General features: G+C 36.9%; 1 non-coding gene across 1 annotated transcript; it reads right to left on the bottom strand.

Moving 5' to 3' along the window:
* Positions 1–12,774: 12,774 nt before the first annotated feature.
* LOC126951859 (small nucleolar RNA U13) lies at positions 12,775–12,878 on the bottom strand. Its single transcript, XR_007724702.1, has one exon. It is a non-coding gene; the product is annotated as a small nucleolar RNA U13 (small nucleolar RNA).
* Between the last annotated feature and the right edge of the window lie 9,981 nt (positions 12,879–22,859).

The following is a 22,859-nucleotide window of genomic DNA, read 5'->3' as shown; positions in this document are numbered from 1 at the left end:
TCACTATGAACATTCTTGTGTAGGCCTTTTAAATAACTGCTGCATGCATTTTGTTGAGAACACAGCTAGAAGATAAACCACTGGATAACAGGATTTGCACACGCTTGGTGTAGAGGCTGTGATCAGATTGCTGTTCAAATAGGTTGCATTGATACACACTCCCACAAGGAGTGCATAAGTATGCTAGTCACTGCACATTCTTGTCAGCACTTGGTATTATCTGCATTTTTCATTTTAACCATTCTAATGGATGTCTAGTGGCTATTAATGACTACTAATGAAGTTGAACAACTTTTTTAGGTTTATTATTCATATGGATATACATTTTTGTGAAAATCTGTTCAAATCTTTTGCCATTTTTCTATTAGATTTCCTTTTCTTATTCTTTTGTAGATATTTTGTGCATATTATGGTTATGAGTCCTTTGTTAATATGTGTATTACAAAGATCTTGTCTACTCTGATTTGCTCTCTTAATGGTGCTTTTTTGATAAATGAGTGCTCTTAAATTTAGTCTAATATAATTTGTCAAGATTTTCATCTCTAGTAAGTGCTTTTTGTGTATTGTTTGAAAAATATATGCCTACTCTAATGGCATGGAAATATTATCTTTGTTCCTTGTAAAACTTCATATTTTTAAATCTTTCACCTGAAGACCTAAATTTTCTTTGTTGTTTTTATTATGCATATGATATGAAGGGTCAAGATTCATTTCTTTCATATTAATATCTAGTAGACCTAATTACAGTTTTTTAAAAATCATTTCCCATTACATTGAAGGGTCACTTTGCTATAAATCTAGTGACCATGTATATACAAGCTCTGTTCTTGGGGTCCTTGTTCTGTTTCTTTGGTCTTTTTGTCTATACTTGCACCAATAGTACAATGTATAATTTAATGTGGATTTATCAGTTCTAGTTACCTTAGGATGTTTCAGTATATGGCATTGGAAAACATCCACTTTTATTCTTCCACACATTGGCCTTAGGTGGTCTTGGTTCTTTTTTTTTTTCATATAGGTTTAAGAATCTGCTTGCCAACTTCAACAAAAACTACCTGCTGGGATTGTAATTAAAATTAAGTTGAATTAATAGACAAGTTTGGGGCAAAGCATATGTTTACAATATTCTTGGTGCATCCTAGTCCAGGTCACTCTTGCCACCCACCTTTCAAACATGAATTTGGCATATCCTTTCATTTATTTAGTTTTTTTAAAGTTTCTTTTAATACGGTCTTGTAATTTTAAAGTAATAGTCTTATACTTTAAAAAAACATTTGCATTAGATATTTCTGATATTTTCCTATTACTAAAAATGATACATAGAAGAAAACTTTTCCTTATGTTTGTCACTAATATATATACATACATTGATTTATTGATTAATTTTTGTGTGTTGATCTTGTGTCCAGCCACCTAGCTACATTTAATTATTAATTCTAATTGACTATTTTCAGTGTCTTTTGAATTTTATATATGTACCATCATAATCTCTGCAAATAGTGACAGCTTAATTTCTTCTTTATAAGCAACATCTGCTATTTCTTTGTCTTATTGCATTGGCTACAGTCTCCTGCAGAACAGAATAGAAGCAGTCATAGTGATCCTCCTTGAATTGTTCCTAATTCTAGGGGGAAGCTTTCACTATTTCACCATTAAGTATATTTGTGCAAACATTTTATAAATATTTTTATCCAACTAAGGGACAATTTTTAGTTCCAGTTTGCTAAGAGTTTTTTTTTTTTTTTGTCATAGATGGATGTTAAATATATTACTGCATATATTGAAATAATTATGTATTTTTTCTTTTTTTAAAAATTTAACTTTTCATGTGGAAATAAACTGAATTTCAACTGATGGCTGACCTTGTATTCCCGGAATAAACTCAACTAGTCGTGATGTATTATCTTATATTTATATTGCTAAATTTGATATCCAATATTATATACATGTATTTCTGTTTCTACGTTCTTAACAAAAATGGATCTACAATTCTTCTGTTATGTCCTTGATAATCTCTTGTGTCAAGTTTGTTCCAACCTCATAGAATGCTGAACTGCCCTCATTTTCATTGTCGTAAAAGTTTGTGTATTTTTTTTTTATTTTAATGCTTGAAAGAATGGACCAGTGAGGTCATCTGGGCATATAGATTTCTTCATAAGATGAATAGGTCTTTGATTACAAATTTAATTACTTTAAAATAAGGATGTCTATTTATATTTTTCATTCCCTCAAATTTCAGGTTTCATAAATTGTGTTTGCTCAAATAATGTTCATAATAGTCTCACTGTATAATGTCAATGGATCTCTAATGATGTTTTGTTTTTTATTTTTGTTTTTGATAATTTATGCTTTTAAATAATTCCGTTTGTTATATATAAGCCTATACATTTTGTTAGTCTTATGAAAAAACAGATTTGGTTTTCTGAATTTTTCTATATTATATGTTTTCTTTTTCTAAAAACAAGAAATTTACGCATAATTTCCTTCCTTGTATTTTCTTTGGATTGAATTTACTGCTGTTTTCTAAGTTTTTGAGACAAAGAGTTTGATAATTGATTTCTAACTTTCTTTAATTTCTCATATTGTATTTAAAAATAAACTTTTCCTAAACAAATGTTTAGCTAAATTCTACCAGTTTTATATGTTCTCTCTCTGTCTCTCTTTTTTTTGGGTTTGTGTGTGTGTGTGTGTGTGTGTATTAAGGTATATATGTTTTTTGAGTTAATATAAGTTTAGAATTATAATATCTCCCTTGTGCATGGACTCTTATCATTAAAATATCTATTTACTGGCAGTAGCAAAGCATCATGTGCTTTCTTTTGGTTAGTTCTTGTATGGTATAGTTTTATCTTTACTTCAAACTTACTTAAATTTTATAATCTTTACTTAAACTTTTGTAATTTTTAATCTTTATACTTAAAGTATGTTTCTTGTAAGCAGTGCATTTGAAAATAATCTAGCATGACAGTATTAGTCTTCTAATTAAACCAGGGCATTTTATTTAATATAATTACTGATATATTTATCTTTTTATCAGCTTATATTATTTTATATTTGAACCATTTGTCTTTTTTCATTTTTCTTTTCTTCTATTAGATTAATCAAGAGATATTTTATGCAACATTACTCCTCCATTAGATTGTTAGCTATATCTTTTTAAAGAAATTAAATATCTTTTCTTCTATTTTCTGAATGTGTAATACATAGCTTTTAAAGATCTTTGTTCAAAACTTCAATAACAAACTAGACCACTTCTGAAACTGTTTCTCTGAAATTGTTCTTTATACTTCTTTTTTGATCATTTGATCCTATTTATTGGAGTGATTTGTTTTCTAAATGCTGTGCATTATATTAGAAAAATTGTAGAGATTTATAAAGTGTTTTCTTCCTGCAGATACAATGGAGTTAACTACCCTAATACAATTCGACCCTGAGTTAAGGCAAAGTTTTATAGCACTCTGTCACTCTCTAATTTTCTCCCGTTTCTGGGGTTTTTCCCCTTCAAGTGATCCTGAATAATGCTAATCCTTTTTTCCTTAGTTCTCAAGAATGTCAGGTTGTTTCTTTAACTTCTTGGTCTTCTGTAACAAGCAACTTCAGACATGAGAATGAGATTGTGGAGTGGGTTAAGTGTTGAGTTCTCTGAGCTTCCTCTTTGCTTCTAGAATCCTATCTTCTCCAATGGTTTTTATTCCAACCCCTCCCTCTAGCTCTGCCACCCTGTAAACGTTTTTCAGGTTTCTCTGGTTCTTGTCCTTATTTTTGGATCTCAGTTTTTTTTTTTACTAGGCCTAGAATTGGCAAATGCCCTGAAGGAATACTGGCTTACCTCTCTGGAAGTTTCCTGTTCTGGAATTTTGTACTTTTAGGTGCTGGCTGGTTCAGTATCTCTCCAATGCCCTCAGACAAGTTTTTCTCTGTGTACTTCATCTGGATTTGAAAGTTGTTTTTAACAGCAGTATTAGATTGCAACAACCAAAAAAAATCAATATGGGTATTCTGATCCTGGAGGCTCCCAGGTGGACTTTTCATTGCAGTGTAACTTTCCTAACTCACTTCCAAGAAACTAATTATTGGGATGCCCACCTGTAAATATAAACACATAATGTGCTCCTGGTCATCATGGTTTTAAACAAGTCCAACCTTTAGAACTGCTGTGAGATTAACAGAAATCTACAGTCTGTATCTTTCAGATACTAGGTAGGGTAGAGGCAATTAGGCAGGATGACTCCCTGAAATCTTTGACTGTCTTTATTTGAATACTAAAATAAGCTGGAAACCAAATTAAGACTATTATTTATACAATTGAACTCCTTCAACCAGCTTGATGAACAGTACTAATGCGGTCCTGTGTATGGCATTTTAATGCATTTTTGAAAAGACATCTGGAAAGTTCTACTTATATTCCACTTCACTAACAACATACGGCCACTCAAATTAAAAGGAACAGGAAGAGAAGGATCTCACAATTTCTATGATCCACTGGGCTGCTAGTTTGACAGTACTTTTAGCACTGGAGCCTGTCACAGAAACACTGGAATGGGCTCAGTAAGAGAAACTGTGACAAAGTTAAGAAATGAAGACACTGATGAAAATATCAATGCTGGCCAGCCATATTATTGGTGTTGGAAAGTGTGGCAGCATCTATGATGATTTGTGTGACTGATGAAAATAGCTGAAGGGTATGGTGTTATAAGCATTCTCTCATTTTACACACGTTCACACAGTGGACATAGAGGAAAGAATTATCATAAATGTATGGTAACTCACTTGTGTGAAAGAAAGCTACCAATCTCAACTATCAGATGAAATAAACAAAAAACCAAAATGAGTATGGTTGACAGTGTTCAATGTTATCTGAATTCTTTGCTCCTGGAAAGCAGGAGCAAAGGATGAGAAATTTTCTCACCCTCTTGTGTTCTGAGATGGCTAACCTAAAAAGACCACTCTATATTTTGACATAAGACCTGCCTTCACCATTTCTCAAGGCTCACTCATTTATCTGTCTCCACAAAATCCTAGATCTTCTTTCTTTTATTCTGAAAGATTCCTTATTAATGAACATTTTCTCTATTACAGTAGTCTTAATCAAGTCATCTCCTTAATTATCTGGTACATTTTTGACAACAGAAAAGCAGAGGCTTTAATGAAAATATGAATGTTTTTCTGTATACTGAATGAGCAGAGTAATATGCAAAAAGCAACCTAAGTTATTTAAGAAATCATAAGTAAAATTTCCAAAAGAATACAATTCAAAGGTAGTATTTACATGTTGGTGATCTGGATGATTAAACAGAAAGGTATTCAAAAACATAGTGTAAAAAGAAAAAGAGAAGAAACTGAATAATAAAAGTGAGGTAAATGGCATGGAACATCTATTGAGAACTTCAATATCTACATAATAGGAGTTCTGTAGGAAAAACCTTAGGGGTAGAGAACAAACAAAACTCAAAGAATTGATTGTTAAAACATTTCAAGAACTAAGGAAAGACAGACTTTTAGATCCAAAGGCTTATCAAATACCCAGGTGAAATATGTTGGGAGAAAAAAGATTCACGCTTGGAGCCATCCTAGTGAAATGTCTACGTTTCAAGAAAAATGATAAAATCTTTCCAAGTAGAAAATCTTGGAAAGGTTACTTATAAAGTAGCAATGCACAGAATAACACCAGCTATTTTAAAGAATAATGTCATCAAATAATAATGATAGCTAACATATTTAGCACAGTCTTTGTTCTAACTTCTTTGTACATGTTTCTCTTTGAATTTTCTTAACAACTCAATGAGGTAGATATTTATTATTAGCCTCTTTTTTCAGGGAAGGAAGTTTAGACACAAAGATGTTAAATAACTTGCCCACAGACACACAGCTGGTAAGTGGTGGGAAAGGATTCAAGTTCAGAAAGCCTGATTCCAAAGTCTGTGCTTTGGACTGGCTTGAGGAAAATGCATTTATGTAGGTGAAACTATAATTCAAATGTGAAAATAAATATGTTTTTGGATATGCCAAGACTCAGACATTTTGCTGGATGAACTCACACAGGAAGAGCATGTGGACACAGAGAAAGGGTCCAGGACTGAGCCCTGTGCATGTGAATGTTTAGAGGTTGGGCCAATGACTAGCCAAGGAGATGAAGAACAGTGGCCAGAATGGAGAGAGTGCAGCTCCAGACACTAAGTGAAGCAAGTGTTCCAGGAAAAAGGAAGGATGCCAATATCAAACACACCTATCAGGCAGAATGTGAGGGGAAGTAAAATGCAACCATCGGATTTGGCAATGTTGAGATCCTTGGAGAAGCTGGTAGACCTGACTAGAGTGGATTCATGAAGGGGAGGAGAGGCCTTGGGTGAGCAGGCGTGACCTCTTCCTGACAGCAGGTCCATCTGGACTCATACATGGCAAAGAGAGCCACGTCCAACTTGATAAAAGGTCTAAACTTAAATTACAGGTTTTAAGCTATTAGACACAAGTATGTAGGGATGTATGTATATCTTACAGTGGGACTTTTTTAAGCAAAGAATGAAATTAAGAAGCTGAGCTACATAAAAAGTGAAAAGAATTTAAAAAAAAAAGTAAATAGGCAACAATATACAGGTGAAAGTATTTGCCATCAATAAAGCAGGAAAAAGATTTCAATTTTCAGCAAAAGGTGAACAAATGAATATAAAAACTTCAAATAGTTGAAAAATAATTTAAAGCTGAAAACCTAATTTAAAGAAGATGAAATAAGAATACATAATACAAATATAAAACAAAGAATTTAAAAAACTAAGAAGAAAACATTGGTAGATTGAAAAGTATACAATTGATACTATTTTGTTCATTCTGAAAAAATAAAGAAAACTTTAAATATGCTGAATTGAGATGAGGTAGGAAAAAAGATTACTCTCATACACTATTGGTGGGAATGTAGGTTGATACAAATTTTTTGGAGCCAGTTTGGAAGTCTTTTTCAAAAGTTAATTGATAATTTAAATCTTAGAATTTAGTCCAGCATACATCATTGCATCTGTGTTATTGGGGGAAACCAGCCCCCAATAATTCAACGTTATTTCACATAGGTTCTTTTCTATTTCCCTAAGTGCCAGCTGGTCTGAGAAATAAAGGGAAAGAGTACAAAAAAGATAAATTTTAAAGTTGGGTGTCTGGGGGAGACATCACTTGTTGGCAAGTTCCGTGATACTCCCTGAGCCGTAAAACCAGCAAGTTTTTATTAATGATTTTCAAAAGGGGAGGGAGTGTACGAATAGGGTGTGGGTCGTAGAAATTACATGCTTCACAAGGTAATAAAATATCACGAGGCAAATGGAGGCAGGGCGAGATCACAGGACCGGGGCAAAATTAAAATTGCTAATGAAGTTTTGGGCACACATTGTCATTGAGAACGTCTTATCAGGAGACAGGGTTTGAGAGCAGACAACTGGTCTGACCAAAATGTATTAGGCGGGAATCTCCTTGTCCTAATAAACCTGGGAGCACTACAGGAGACCAGGGCTTATTTCATCCCTTATCTACAATGGTAAAAGACAGATGTCCCCAAAGCGACCATTTTAGAGACCTCCTCTTGGCAATGCATTCTCTTTCTCAGGGATGCTTCTTGCTGAGAAAAAGGATTCAGCGATATTTCTCCTATTTGCTTTTGAAAGAAGAGAAATATGGCTCTGTTCCACCTGGCTCTCAGGCAGCCATACGTAATGGTTAGCTCCCTTGTTCTTGAACATCGCTGTTATCCTGTTCTTTTTTCATGGTGCTCAGATTTCACATTGTTTAAACAATTTGTGCAGTGAAAGCAATCATCACAGGGTCCTGAGGTGACATGCATTATCCTCAGCTTATGAAGATGACAGGATTAAGAGATTAAAGTAAAGACAGGCATAGGAAATCACAAGAGTATTGATTGGGGAAGTGATAAGTGTCCATGAAATCTTCACAATTTATGTTCAGAGATTGCAGTAAAGACAGGTGTAAGAAATTATAAAAGTATTAATTTGGGGAACTAATAAATGTCCATGAAATCTTCACAATTTATGTTCTTCTGCCATGACTTCAGCCAGTCCCTCCATTCAGGGTCCCTGACTTCCCACAACACTGTGTAAAATGAAGCATGCACAGAAATATTTTTTGCAATATTATTTATAATAGTAAAAAAAAAAAACAAAACTAGAAACAAATTTAATACCAATCTATGGCTGCACAGTTAAATTCACTATGATGTTGGAATATTATGTAACTTTAAAGAAAAATGAAATAAATTACATTGGAAACATGAAATGACCAAGCAAGTGTTAAGTATGAAAAAGCAAGTTACAGCAAAACTTATTGATCAAATTTGATTAAAAAAGAGGAGATCTAACTAGCTGCTACGATCTGATTTGTGTCTACCTAAAATTTATATGCTGAAACCTAATTCCTAATGCAATAATATCAAGAGGTGGGGCCTTTGGGAGATGAGTAGGTCATAATACCACTATCCTCAAGAATAGGACTAATGCCCTTATAAATGAGGCCCAAGGGCTCCTTCCACCACATGAACACACAGCTAGCAGGGACCATACCTGAAGCAGAAGGCCCTCACCTGATACAAATCTGCTGGGCCATGATCTTGGACTTTCCAACCTCCAGAACCATGGGCAATAAATTCCATTGTTTATAAGTTACCCAATCTAAGGCACTTTGTTATAGCAGCCTGAATGGTACTATGACACTAGCCTACTAATGAGATATAAAAGAAGAATGTCTGTAAATCTACATGAAAAATGTAACCTGTAATGACCTCTGAGGGGTGGGTTTAGCGTATGAGGAAAGAGGAAACAATGGATCATCATCTCATTTTACCCAAAAGTTCATCAAATCACTTGATGTTTTTAAATAAGTAATATTTTATTTTAAACGTTTAAAGGAAGAGGTTTTTTAATTTTAAAAAGATAAAAAAGAAAGAATAATTATATTCTTTACATTACAGAATATACCAAAACCAGTAGTACATGGACACAAGAGATAGATCTAATGGTGAAACCTAAAAGATCTAAAGGGTTTCTCACAATTAGAAAGATCACTATAAAGATAAAGCATCTGAAAAATCACTGACTAGAGTACTTGCCTTTTCGTTTAATGTATATGTTTGCATAAAATATGCATGTGTATTTTAATATATGCATATAAAATTAGACACACATGGGAAATATGACAACAGGGCCAATTTTCTGAATGACAACATTTTTTACCTTATATGTATTTGTGTAAAGTTTCTTTCTTTCCAAAGAACAGTAACTGTGTTTAACCATAAAGTAAAAAGTTAAATTAATTTTATATGATTGCTACATAACATCTAACAATCTGGTGTTGGACAACAGCCTGCACATAAGGAAGTGTGTCTTGTTCAGCCTGACCAAGGACAGAAGAAAGGATGCAGCAGCACAGGAAGAATAGATTTTCCTTCTACCCTTGTTTGCTTTGGCATTATTAGATCCAATAATGAGAACCTGGACTAGGAGATTGGATATTGATTATTTGCATTCTTTGTATTTAGCTGCTGGAGAAGGTGAACTGGGGAGAGAACTGTGTTTGGTCATCAACTTCGCATAGCCCAGTAAGTGGATTTTTAGATTCTGAACACTTCCCCTTGAATTGTTCGACTTTTCTGCCTTGGAATTGCATCTGTCCCATGAAGGGGTAGGGTATTGCCTTTTGCATCTGACTAGTCACCCAGTTTCTGGGGAGAAATGAGGTTACTGCTAAGCTGTGTGGATCACAGACATTTTGTTTGGTGAGTCTGTTTGGGAATCTCCAGGCAAGTGGTGGGAAAACTGGTTCCAAGTTCATTGTATCCTTGTTTTTTTCTGACTATGATTTCATTCGGTAGGAAACAAGTGAACTTTGACCTCTCCATGGGGCAGACACATGGCAGGTGCTGCAGACTCAGTGTTGAGCACCACAGTGGAGAGTGCAGGGAAGTTCAGCAATAACTTATTTATAATTCTATCTGATAAAAGCTGCAATGCAGAAGTGTGTTATGTACTGTATTTTGTTCCCCCCAAATTGATGTGTTGAAGCCTTAATTTAACCTCTAACACCTCGGAATGTGACTGTATTTGGAGACTGGGTCTTTAAAGAGGTAAAATTAAAATGGTGCTATTTGGAGGGGCCTTTATCCAATCTGATTGATGTCCTCATTAAAAAAGTTGATACGGACATCCTGAGAGACACCAGGGATGCTCACATGCAGAGAAAAGGCCATTTGGAAGCCAAGGAAAGAAGCCTTGGGAGAAATTAAACCTGCTGACATCTTTGATCTTGGACTTCCAGCCTCTAGAGCTGGGGTTCTTTCTGTATTTGAGTAACCCCATCTGTAGCACTGTTGTATGGCACCCCTAGCAAGCCAATACAAAGTTCAAGGTGCTCTTAGAAGGAGGAAGGACTGCTTTCCACCGGGAGATCGATCTGAAGAATGATTGATGGTTAACTGTAGGGGTCCTGTGAATGCAGTACAGTGAAAGGATCCTAAGTGAAGGGAGAAGTCATTCAAATATTTAAACAGGGCATTCCTATGATCTCTTTGACATTTTTTAAGTAAATATAGCTACAACATGGTAACCAGTGAGGATCTTGGGTCAACAAAAGAGACTGAAAAGCAGTGCACTGGCATCAGGAAACGGAACAAGAAGAGTGTGCCTTACTGAGAGCCAGAAAGTCGAGTGGTCCTCAAGGCACCTTGAGATCAAGAGGTTAACTAGATGTTGGAGAGCTTGGTGACTCTGACTAGAACTTCTGATGCAAGTCCAAAGTTTAAACCAGATTCAAGTGGCCCGAGGAGGGAATGGGAGTAAGGAACTGGATGTTCTGTTATTAGACAGCCCTTTTGAGAAGGGCGACTGTCAAAGACAGAGGGAGTTTGAACAGCCGCTGGTTATTTGGAGGGTGACACAGCTAGCTTCAGAGTCCTCTAATACCGTACAATGGTTTTCAGTGTGCAGAAGCAGCAGCAGCAGCACCTGGAAACTTGTTGAAATGAAAATTCTTAGGCCCCGCCTCAGACCTACTGATCAGAACCTGTGGGGGCGGAGCCTAAAAATCCCCTGTCCTAGAACAGTCTTTCAGGTTTACAGAAATAGGCTGACTATAGTCAGAAGAGCCCTCATCCCTGATGGAGTTTCCTTCCCAAGTTTTAATGCCTTTAGTTCATTTATTGCTGTTTCATAAAGGGAGATATGCAAAGTGTACCCACACTGCCATCCATACAAGAAATAGTAGTGGGTGAGTCTAAGAAAGGCGAAGCTTCTTGCCATAATAGTTTTGGGAGCTTACTGTCTTCAGTTATATGTTAGAAGAAGTTTGATTTTTTTTTTTTTTTTTTTTTTTTTTTTTGGTGTGCTTGTTCTTCTCTACTTTCGAATCTCACTTGCATTGACTTAATATAACTTTTGTTATGTGCACTCAGTTTATTTGAGGCATTTTTTTTTTGCTTGTATAACCTGTCTCTCCCTCTTACATACAGTAATTTCTCCCTTGAATAATTGCTTAACACTTCTTTCAATTTTAAGCTCTGAAACACTTATCTCCTTTATATTAACATCCATATACCCATCATCTTTTCATACCTTTTATTAATTCATACTTTTGGAAATTCTGGCATTAACCATTTATTTCTTCTATGGCTTTATTTTGTATTTATTTGTGTTTATCATATCTCTGAATTTAGCAATGTCTTCTTTTTTATTTATTTATTTTTTTTTGAGACGGAGTCTCGCTCTGTCGCCCAGCCCGGGCTGGAGTGCAGTGGCGCGATCTCGGTTCACTGCAAGCTCCGCCTCCCGGGTTCACGCCATTCTCCTGCCTCAGCCTCCGGAGTAGCTGGGACTACAGGCGCCCACAACCGCGCCCGGCTAATTTTTTGTATTTTTAGTAGAGACGGGGTTTCACCGTGGTCTCGATCTCCTGACCTTGTGATCCGCCCGCCTCGGCCTCCCAAAGTGCTGGGATTACAGGCTTGAGCCACCGCGCCCGGCCAGCAATGTCTTCTTTACCCACATCACACTATCACCATCAGCACATGTGGTTGATGGTGAGGAATACAGAGAGGCCTCGTGCCTGTGTGTCAGTGCAGAGCTTAGCATGTAATCAGACACAATGCCTGTTAGCCGTTCTTATCACCATGAGGGGACTGCAGCCAATGCTAACAATGGCACCTCACCAGACTGTGCTCTGCACTGGAGCTTCACTGTTAATTGACTCATTCAGTCTTTCAAACAGTAGTTAGCTTTTTGATTCCATGAGCTTGATTTTGTTTAGCTTTATAGGTCTCATGTGCACAAAGGAAACACCCCTCTTTTGTTCTTTCTTTTCTCAGCAAGAACGATAAAATAACCATAATCTTTTCCTTGTGTATTCAAAATACTCTGACTGAAAACAAACTTAAATTCTAGAAAGCTTTATAATGATTTAAATTACAATGGCACCGGTTTTTTTTTTCTGCTTGTCATTATCTTCCTAGGCTTTGTCACTTCCATGGCAACACATACTGTATTTTACTTTGTGTTTAAAAATTATTTATGCTGAGCCATAAACTAGTTTTTTATGAATATTCAACAATGCCTTCCAAGTGGCAAAATGTTCTGAGCCTTGTCTTAAATCCTTCCCACGCACAACTTTTAAAATAATGCTTTGAAGTGCAGTGCTGATCATGTCGCTCCTCTGCTCAAACCCCATCAGTGGCTCCCCACTGTAGAGCAAGGAAAGCCTATACCCCTTGGTCTGACCTCTGCCTCCTTTTTTTCTCATCAGATGAGTAATGCACCAACATCATAACAAGGTTTGAGGATGGCACTTCTCACACATAAGCATGAAAACCCAATCATCACGCTTATAAACTACGAAAGGATCAGACTTCTGCCTCCTTCATAATCTTGTCTCAACTTGCCTTTAATGTCTTTCCATCTCACATCTGACCTCCTAATATACATCTGAGAATGCCTCGTCTATAAACTACAGACGGCTTATTAAAAGTGGCATCAACAATGAAGACTCTATTACATCACAGAAAGGAAGTATGAAAATAGGAGGGCAATGACTGTTTACTTTCTCTGCAATTCTCTTGGTGTTCCCTTAATAGTCCAGGGATGGTTTTTCCCCTTCTAATGGTCACCTGCTGAAGGGGCAGAATAGAGAAAACTCATCTTTTGTCTAATACCATGAATGAGACAAACCTTCTCTGAGCCTTCCAGCAAACTTTCCTTGGTATCTATTAGACAGAGTGTGTTTCACACAGACCACACACCTAGACTGAAGAAGGAGACATTCAGAATTGGCCGAAGCTAATGAGTAAGCAGCTTGTGGCTCTGGGCAGATTCCTGCTTTCCACAAAGGACATGAGTACTCAGAGGAAGATGAAGAAAACCAGAGTTCAGTTGTTGAAGAAGGGAGGAGATAGCTACTGTGTGAACAGCTTTGTTGACATGAATGACACAGTTGGTGGTCTACACCCTAGTTTTCAGACTAGGGCCAGGTGCAGTGACTCATGCTTGTAGTTCCAGCACTTTGGAGGCTGAGGTGGGAGGATCACTTGAGCCCAGGAGTTGAAGACTATCCTGGGCAACATGAAAAATCCCCAGCTCAACAAAAAATACAAAAGTTAGCCAGGTGTGGTGGCGCACACCTCTGGTCCCAGCTACTTGAGAGGCTGGTGGGAGGATCACTTGAGCTGGGAGGTCAAGGCCGCAGTGAAGCATGAGGGCGCCACTGCATCCCAGCCTGGGTGGTAGAGCAAGACCCTGTCTCAAAAATAAATAAATAAAAATAAAAATAAACCAAAACTAAGACTAAGAATCATGTATTTCTTTGTCACTACAGTTGCAATCCTGGGAGAAGGAATTGTACTCACCCCTGGAAAAGCCTGTATAATATGTACTGTATCTACTTCTTTTCGAAATCAGATTCCTACACTAGGCCTAAGATACTTGAAGCCACTTATCTCACCTAGGGTCCTTCTGACCTCTTTTGGCTAATGTCAGTCTCTTTCATGGAATCCACCTCCTGCAGGTTTCTGAGGCAGAGCTTATTTGTGACTGATGGGTCCTAGGAATGCTTCTCCTCTGGATGCTTTCCAGTGAGCAGATAGCACTCAGGCCATCCTATGAAGAGACCAAGCTGGCCCATTCCTTCCGCAGGCTTTGGAATCAACTGGCAGCCCAAGACTCCATGACAGTTATTATGCAGCAGCTCCTGGATGTATCTACCTGTATGCTCTCCTATGTTGTTGTTTATACAATTTCTTTTCCCTGGATTGCAGCTGTTACCCTTCTCCCCTCCTTAAATCCAAGTGTGTATCTGATTTGTGTAGCCAAGTAATATTTTATTTAACAAATTTTCACATGATAAAAACATAAAAAAGAGGTGATTTTTAGGGGATCAATGAAGTTGGATTTTTTTTTGTCACATATTAGAAGTATAGGTATAATAAATTTACACAGAATTATTTTTTATTTTCTTTGAGGTAAATCAATGACAAGTATATGACTATAGACTGATATTTGTCTTTAAAACTGTTCATTTATATATGTAGAGGTACTAACTTAATAAATGCATTAATGAAGAAAAATATACAAGTTTATACATATTGGACAGAATAACTTGAATTATTGTTAATAGAAACATCTCTAGAAGTGTTTTCTTCTTGTGAGATGTTAGAATTTGGTCATATAACCAACAACATAGAGAATCACTCACATAGACGAAATGTGATACTAGCCAAATAAATCCCTTGCATTATTTACAAGAAGCATTAATTATTTATCCACTAATTTAATTGATTTGAACTATAACCAGGAATCAAACATAAGGGCTTTTTGCAGTAGGTTTAGAGCTTGAAGAATTTAATCTCATGAGTATAGTAAATGAACTTGTTCTCCATATTACTCCATCTCCAGTAAGCATAGCTTGAGAGAAATTTCTATATTAATTCTGTCAATGTTCATATTATTTGAAATGGCATGTAAAACACACATGATTAAAGTTAAAATTATTGTTTTATTATATCATTGAATAATTGAAAATAAAACTATTCACTAATCTGAATAAGACTGAATACAATACCTAGTTATTCTCTTTTACTAGATACCCTTCCTTTTTCAACATAATTGTGTTATTTGTTTACTTGTTTGATTTTTACTCTTTAGAACCTGCCTAATAAGTAGTGTATTTCTTGCAAACACCTTTAACTTTGATAAAGTAGGCACCACACACAACATTTTAAAATGCTATCTTAAAATATTGATAATACTTCCAGGTAAGAGGCAAAATGTATGTATTTCATGTTTCCAAATAAAGTCTATTTCTACTTGTAAAACATTTTTTTTTTTGAAAATTTTCTTTTATTGGGTACTCAGTGACTAATATATAACATAAAATATTGTAACTTTTTGCAAATTTTATTTTATTATAAATGAAGAAATTGATATATACTTTCATCTTCCTCTTAAAGTGTACCTTCCTAACTAACATGGCGCCCATAAAACCAAATGATCCAGTAGTCATTTCTAATGAATTATATGATATTCACATATTTGAACTGGTCCTGGGAATTTATAGTCTGTGATGACTTTTAATCCAGGAAGACTTGATTCACAAGCTCCCTGCCATTCTAGGAAGGTTCTTGTTTTAGTCTGCACTACAGAAGTGCCCCTGCAATCTCCCACTAATCGCTCAACCTGAGCCTGCCTTGCCTCTACTCATATAATACAACCCAGGGAGTCTTCTGGGGCCAGAAAACCAATTTGCTTCTCTGTGAATCTGTACAATGTTTGGAATTTGTCTGAGTTGACAGTAAAACTACTTGACTGACAAGGTATGCTGACAGATCCCCCCACCCCCGCACACACACACTGCACACACAATCTGATAAATGGGGGGAAAATATATAAAGCTGTGGTAAATTCACTAACGGCCTAACTCGGTAGGAGAAGAGATCAGCAATTTATAATTTTAGCAAGAATTTTTCACTTGCTATCTCTATATAATGGAGGAAGCTTTCTCTATCTTAATTATTTTTCAAAATGTAGCCTCTGACAAGGTCAATCTTGACAGATGTCCTCTATAAAGAAAAATGGTTGCGGTATGTTCTCCCAGAACAGTGCTTTCTGTTGGGGAAGCTTGATAACAAAAGCGCTCGAGTGGAATTTCAGGCCATTTTCCTGTGTGCCACTGAGGAACACTGGTCCAGCGGCTTCCTCTGGTTACTGCAGCCATCAGTCTTATTCTCTCTTTGTCAAGGAGGTAGTCTTCATCATGGTCCATATGTCTACCTCCCAGGGATATCAAGCATCTTCTTTTGTCTTAAATGATTTTTATAGCTTCCATTTACAACGATCACGGAGGCTTACAGTCTCAGCTGAGATTCTTCAAATTTGTGTATTCTTGTGGCATTTGGGGTGAGATATAGTTAGATCTAGGTCGTATTTAAGATCTATCTGAAAACTTTCTCACTATTAGTGGACAAACGCTGCATCTCATAAGATTCCCAGGAGCCTACAAGATCATGGCAAACACTGTGGCTGGAAATTCCAAATATCATTCCTCCCAGTTGCAAGTAAAGGCTGAAGGCTTGTTCTGATTCTTCTGACTATCCTCCCACTGCCTCTGATGGGTTGTGGGTTGTCACAATGTTGGCTCAACAGTGAGGTTTGAGTGACTGAATACTGTAATGGGTATATGAAATATGGAACTTAAAGGTTTCCTCCTTTGAGCTGAGCTGGAGGTGTCTGGTAGGCTGCATGTCATGAGTAGGAGGTTCCACTATGTGTTCTGGCAGCACCATATACTTCTCTTTTGTAACACTACTATTTATAGCACTATTAAATTACTGTCTCCATAATAAATCTGTGAGCCTTATGAAGGCAGAGAATGTACAATTTGCTCACCATAGCTTTTTTGGTACCTAGATACACTCCACTGAATCAATGTGTGTATGTATGAATGAAAGATTTAGTAGTTCAATGTCTTATATTTTAGAGACTATGGTATGCATATATGTACATTTTCAAAGCAGTATATTAAGTCATGAAATAGTCCCCACTTATGCAGTCATATTTTAATTATTTGATTACTACCCTAAATACATTTGATTTCTAATAACTCAAATGCAGATATCTCAAAATGCTAATAATTACATTACATTTTCTTAAATATCAGACCTTGTGAACTACTTAGTAAATTGGGAACACAAAAATTCCAGGGGTTATTGGATTGCTTTCAGGCTACTTCATTTAGGCTACCTTATTCAGTAAATTATTTTATTTTGCACCTCCTTTACACTAAAAGAGATTAACATATCTTTATATTTCAACTTCTGTTTGGCCCCTTGTGTCAAACATGGCGCACTGCAAAATACTGGTATGATCTACCAGATTTGTCAAAGGATAGTTGATAGTGCTTTCAACTGAACACATCCTTTGTAACTTTTAATAAAGAGTAATAACATTTTATATGCAGTAAGGTACAATAGCCATTGAAAACACAATATTCTCCCCAGGATCACTGATATAATAGCACATCCCTTTTCAGTTGCTGAGATTTTTGTAATCGTCTTTTTCGTTCTTGGTTAGATAAAAACTTAAATGTTGTTTGCCGAATAAAAAATTATATATTGTTGATATTTCTCCAATACAAGGAATAATTTAAAATTATCAATCTTTTTTCAAAAATAGCAATGCAAGTGGGGAAGTAAATGTGGCCCTGAATACAGAATAGGTGAAATCATGTCATTACTTTTTTTCATAATCAAATGGCCCTGAAAAAAAAAACTAAACACTCTTCACTGGTTAACATGATTAAATGAAGATAAGGTTCTCTCATTTCCTCTGAATGGGCAACAAATAAATAAAACACAAATACAAAACGCTCACGGATACTTTGTACAAGAAGTTAGAAGAATAGTAGTGGCTGTTTTAAGTGTAAAAGAGGGAGAAGAGAAACGCAGGGAAAGGGAAAGGGAAAGTAAGAGGGAAGGAAGAGGAGGGAGGTGAGGCCTCTCCCGAGTCATAAGCAGCCCTCTCTACGTATGAGCATCCAGACACACCCATGCCCACTGGAAACAGCAGCCAGCCAGTCACACACCTAGGCAAAAAGCGGAAATGAACGGCTTTTATGGAGCTATTACTTCTAGGATGTATAATGCATTGTGAATAAGCAATTACTCGAATAAAATCCTAGTTCATTCCAAATGTTAATTATCTATTTTTCTAGATATATGAAAAACAAGCTTAGTCAATTCCTCTTTTTATTAATTAATGCATGTTTAGACATCCAGTTTATAATGTTAAGTAAAGCGGCTTGCATCTTTTTCCTTAAAGCTGTACTGACTGTGAGATGCGAATGTCCCAGGAGGCAAATAACTAGGCACTATCAAAACTACTGCTCCCATATTTCATTGGTAGGGCCAGAAAGAGACAGATACTCTGTCCATGCAAGTGAATCCCTCTTTCTATGTGTGTATCGCACATGGCCATGCCACCTTCTCTTTCCATTTCTCCTAACCAGGCTCAGCCTGCACAAGAGCATCCCTGATCATGCAGAACTGAGTACAGATCTCAAAGGGAGGAAGGAAGGGGGTTAACCTCCCAGCTACCACAGCGCCTCTCTTCTCACATCTCCTTTAGGAGTCTTTCTTCTCCACAGTTGCTCCTTTCAGCTTCTTAGCTGCCAGTTCTGTCATCTTTCTGCCTCTGGATTCAGGGAAAAGCCGTCAAAGCCTTCTAGACCCATCTCTTTCATTTCCTAATCTTCCCTCACCAACTCCATGCAGATTTTCTTCTTTCCAAAGAAGGGTAATTTAAACTATGTTTCCGTCTCCAGCTCTAAATTTTGCATTCTTCCAGCCCTACTTAGGTATGTCTTTAAAAAGAGGGAGTAACTAGGAAATATGAGGCTTACTTATGAAGCCAAAGGACTTGGCCTTTGCTAGGGGATACCATTCTGAGTAGGCAGTGGAGCCATTTACATGAGGTAGAGCAAATAAATGAGGTTGAGTCACATGAAGTGACCAGTGTCGGACTGATTTTGACCTACAGTAATGGAAACTTCATATGATCAACCGAATACATATATTTTTCTAGGCACAAGTTTAAATTCAAAATGAAGAGTTTATTGCCTGCACTAAGCCATGGTGGGTCTGATAGAATTTTGTCAGCTTTAACATACACAGTGCTGTCTGTAGGAACTTGAACTGATTGTATCATCATCACAATGTTTATCTCCTTAGTTTTCCTTCTTGGTGAGGTCTGTTAACAGGAAAGCTATACTCTAAAATATTTTAGAAAAGTTTATTTTAAACCTCTTTTAAATACACATATTTAAAATATGGTGGTCAGATTACAGTTTGGTTTTACACATTTCAGGGAAGCAGGAGTGACAGGCAAGGATGTAAGTCAGTATGTGGAATGTATACATTGGCTTGCCCTAAAAAAGTGGGGGCTTACAGGTTGTAAGTGGATTCAGAAATTCTTTAATTTTCAGCTGGTTAAAGGAGTACGGCTCTCTCTAAAAATTGCTGTCAGCAGAAAGGAATATCTAAGATTAGGATGCTATGTCAGAGTCAGCCACAAGATGCTGGGTCAAAATGCCCTGTTTAGCCAGATTGATGGCCTGCAGGCAGGACTTACCCTGGTCTGGCATCACCTTACATCTTGGTTTTAATTTGGTATCTTATTGTCCATGAAATCCATTCTATTAGTCTTATAATATTTATTTTAACATTAATTCTGGGCAATTTTGTCTAAGCTCCTTAAGGGAGGGGTTATAATGAGCTGTATCCAACCTCCCTTCCCATCATGGCTGGGAACTCAGTTTTTAAGGTTTCTATGGGATCCCTTTGGTCAAGAGGGAGCCCATTCAGTGGGTGGGGGATAAGGGTTTTATTTGCAGCTCACAAGTCCTCCTGTCTTCCGTGGTCCACAGTCCAGAGGACACAGGCTTCACTTAACCAGACGTCCTGACAACAGCCCACAAAGGTCAACTCTATTTGCTTTCTGTATTGGTGATATTCTTTGAGTTCTCCTCTGCTATCTGCATCAAATTTTCACTGTAAGCTGTAACTTAGCAGGTAGAATCAGCCTTTAAAAAATTATTTTAAAATATGTTATTTAAAACACTCTTTCTCAATGCCTTTTAGTTCTCACCTTATCACCATGGAGTGATAATGGCCCCTGAAACCATTTCCTTCATGACCTTTGCTTGTATCTAAAATTATCTTGATTGTTTTTATTTACTTTTATTCACAGTACTCACTTGACTTAATTCTCAAATAAACTATCTGAACAAAGAGATTTTTTGTCTTATTCACTGCTAACTTTTTAGCATAGAGAACAGGACTCAACAAAGATGTATCAATGGATAAGTAGAAGATTAATTGACAAATACACTGACTTCCACTGGGAAACCACAGGGAGATGAGTATCCCTGGGTGGCTGGTAGACCTGCCTGTGGTCCTCCCCACTCAGTGTGCCCACCACCAACCCAGCCACTAAAAACCGGAAGGAGACTTGCCCAACATCCACATTGAAAACGAGTTTCTCCTGCCTCAGCCTCCTGAGTAGCTGAGATTACAGGCGCCCACCACCATGCCCAGCTAATTTTTGTATTTTTAGAAGAGACGGGATTTCACCAAGTTGGCCGGGATGATCTCGATCTCTGACCGTGTGATCTGCCCACCTCGGCCTCCCAAAGTGCTGGGATTACAGGTGTGAGCCACTGCACCTGGCCCATAATAATTGTTTTTAAAAGCTTATGCAGAAATGTAGACAATATGCTGTTGGTGCACATACAAATATGCATGAGCATATACATATAATATACATGTACAAGATATGTACAATATATAATACTCGAATGTATATATATATCTCATACATAGTATATGTAAATATAAATTGCATATGTGTAATAAATACAAATGTATAATGTGTATTTCATATGTACATACCAAATATATATACATATACATATACATACACATACAATTGCAATGAGATTTAAAATTAATCTAAAAACATTAAAAAATTGAAAATTAAAATTTTGTATTTTTATTATGCATTGAACATATGGCATCATGTAATGTAAAAACAAAGCAAAATTCTGACTTTTTAAAAATAAAAACTGTAATCTGACCTCAACATTTTGTGTTTCAGCAACTGGGAGACCAAGCCTGCCTCCTTGCTGGACTTTCTCCCTCCTGCAGTTAATGCTCATCTAGAGAGAAGACAGATATTGTAAATCACCATGACTTTATACCTCACTTCTCATTGCTGAAGGTTTAGCATTATTATTTCCATTGGAAACAACAGAGTTAAGGAAGAAACCAGTGATTTTCCCCATAAAGGGGATCAAGGAAGTAACCAAAGGAAGTGACATTTCGATTGTTCCTTTAAAGAGAAGCATCTTTTTAACACGTAAAATGTAAGCAAAAGTGCAACTCAAGCGCTAGTATCCACATGGCTAAAAGCAAGGAGGCATACTTGTTTTTGGCATCTTTAATGATCACAAAATACTAATAGTGGTAACACCTTTGGAAAAATTACTATGGGCCAGACTCTGTAATGACTGATTCACTTTGGGTTTCACATAAATCCAGTCCCCCAACATGGTAGGAATATTTTTCTTCTTTCTAATCTCTCTTTACGTCCCCTCCCGCACCCTGCTTTGGGAAAACGAATAGTTGCATTTGGCAAACTCTGCAGAAATGTTAAGTGGGATGAAATGTCTTTTGGGTGGGGGCAATTGGTCAGTCTCTTTTTCCTTTCAAGACTCTGAGAGGTGTAGATCAGAGGGAAGCACTCACTGATGAGAGGGAAGGTTTGTTGAGGAAGCTTATGATTAAAAGCCTAAGAATAGTAGTTTTTCTATACTGAAATTTTAGGTGCATTTATTAACTACCACTATGGCAAAAAGGCATTAACTGAGCACCCATTAAGTGCAAGGAATACTAAGAAAATTCAACATAATCCTTGCTCATAGAGATCTCCTGGTGGGGACAGTGTGTTGCACATTGTTTGGTGAGCTATCTGTTAATATGCCTGGCTGGCTGACTGAATGAGGAGTTGATGCCTGTGCACAGAGGAGTGCAGAATGCCTTTGTGGGCACCGAGCACAGAGTTGAGACCAATTAGAGCCTCTATTTGCAATGAAATGAGCAGATACATATGTTTTATATCTGACCAAAAAAACAAAAACAGAAAAAAGAATATTTAGAAAGCATGTCTGCAGGTGATGTAGTTTTTGTTTGTTTTTTGTTTTGTTTTTTTTTTCTTTTGATAGAGTTTTGCTCTTGTTGCCCAGGCTGGAGTGCAGTGGTGTGATATCGGTTCACTGCAAACTCTGCCTCCCAGATTCAAGTGATTCTCCTGCCTTAGCCTCCTGTGTAGCTGGGATTACAGGCACCTGCCACCACACCCTGCTAATTTTGTATTTTTAGTAGTGATAGGGTTTCACCATGTTGGCCAGGCTGGTCTTGAACTCCTGACCTCAGGTGGTCTACCCCTCTGCCTCCTAAAGTGCTGGGATTACAGGTGTGAGCCACTGTGCCCGATGTAGTTTTAATGCCAGTTTTTGCATTGCATGCTCCATTACTGCAGCCTGTCCCCAGATGAGTACCTGCTTGCCTAGAGCATGATTACAGGCGCTGCACTGCAAGGGAGACAGTAGTGAGGATGAGCCACTCTGATCATTTATTTTGGCCACATGGAGGTGAGAGGAAGGAAACATTGCAAGAGGGAACAAGATATCGCTAATACAAAAATGCTTCTTTTTACTTGTCAGCTGAGATTCCACACATAGTGAGGTTTCGTTTTCATCACACAAATGTTTGAGGAAGAAAA

Source organism: Macaca thibetana, chromosome 3 (genome assembly GCF_024542745.1).
Source record: "Macaca thibetana thibetana isolate TM-01 chromosome 3, ASM2454274v1, whole genome shotgun sequence".
NCBI classification, from domain to species: Eukaryota; Metazoa; Chordata; class Mammalia; order Primates; family Cercopithecidae; genus Macaca; species Macaca thibetana.
The sequence above is the reverse complement of the archived record's forward strand: the minus strand, read 5'-3'. Positions and strand labels throughout refer to the sequence as shown.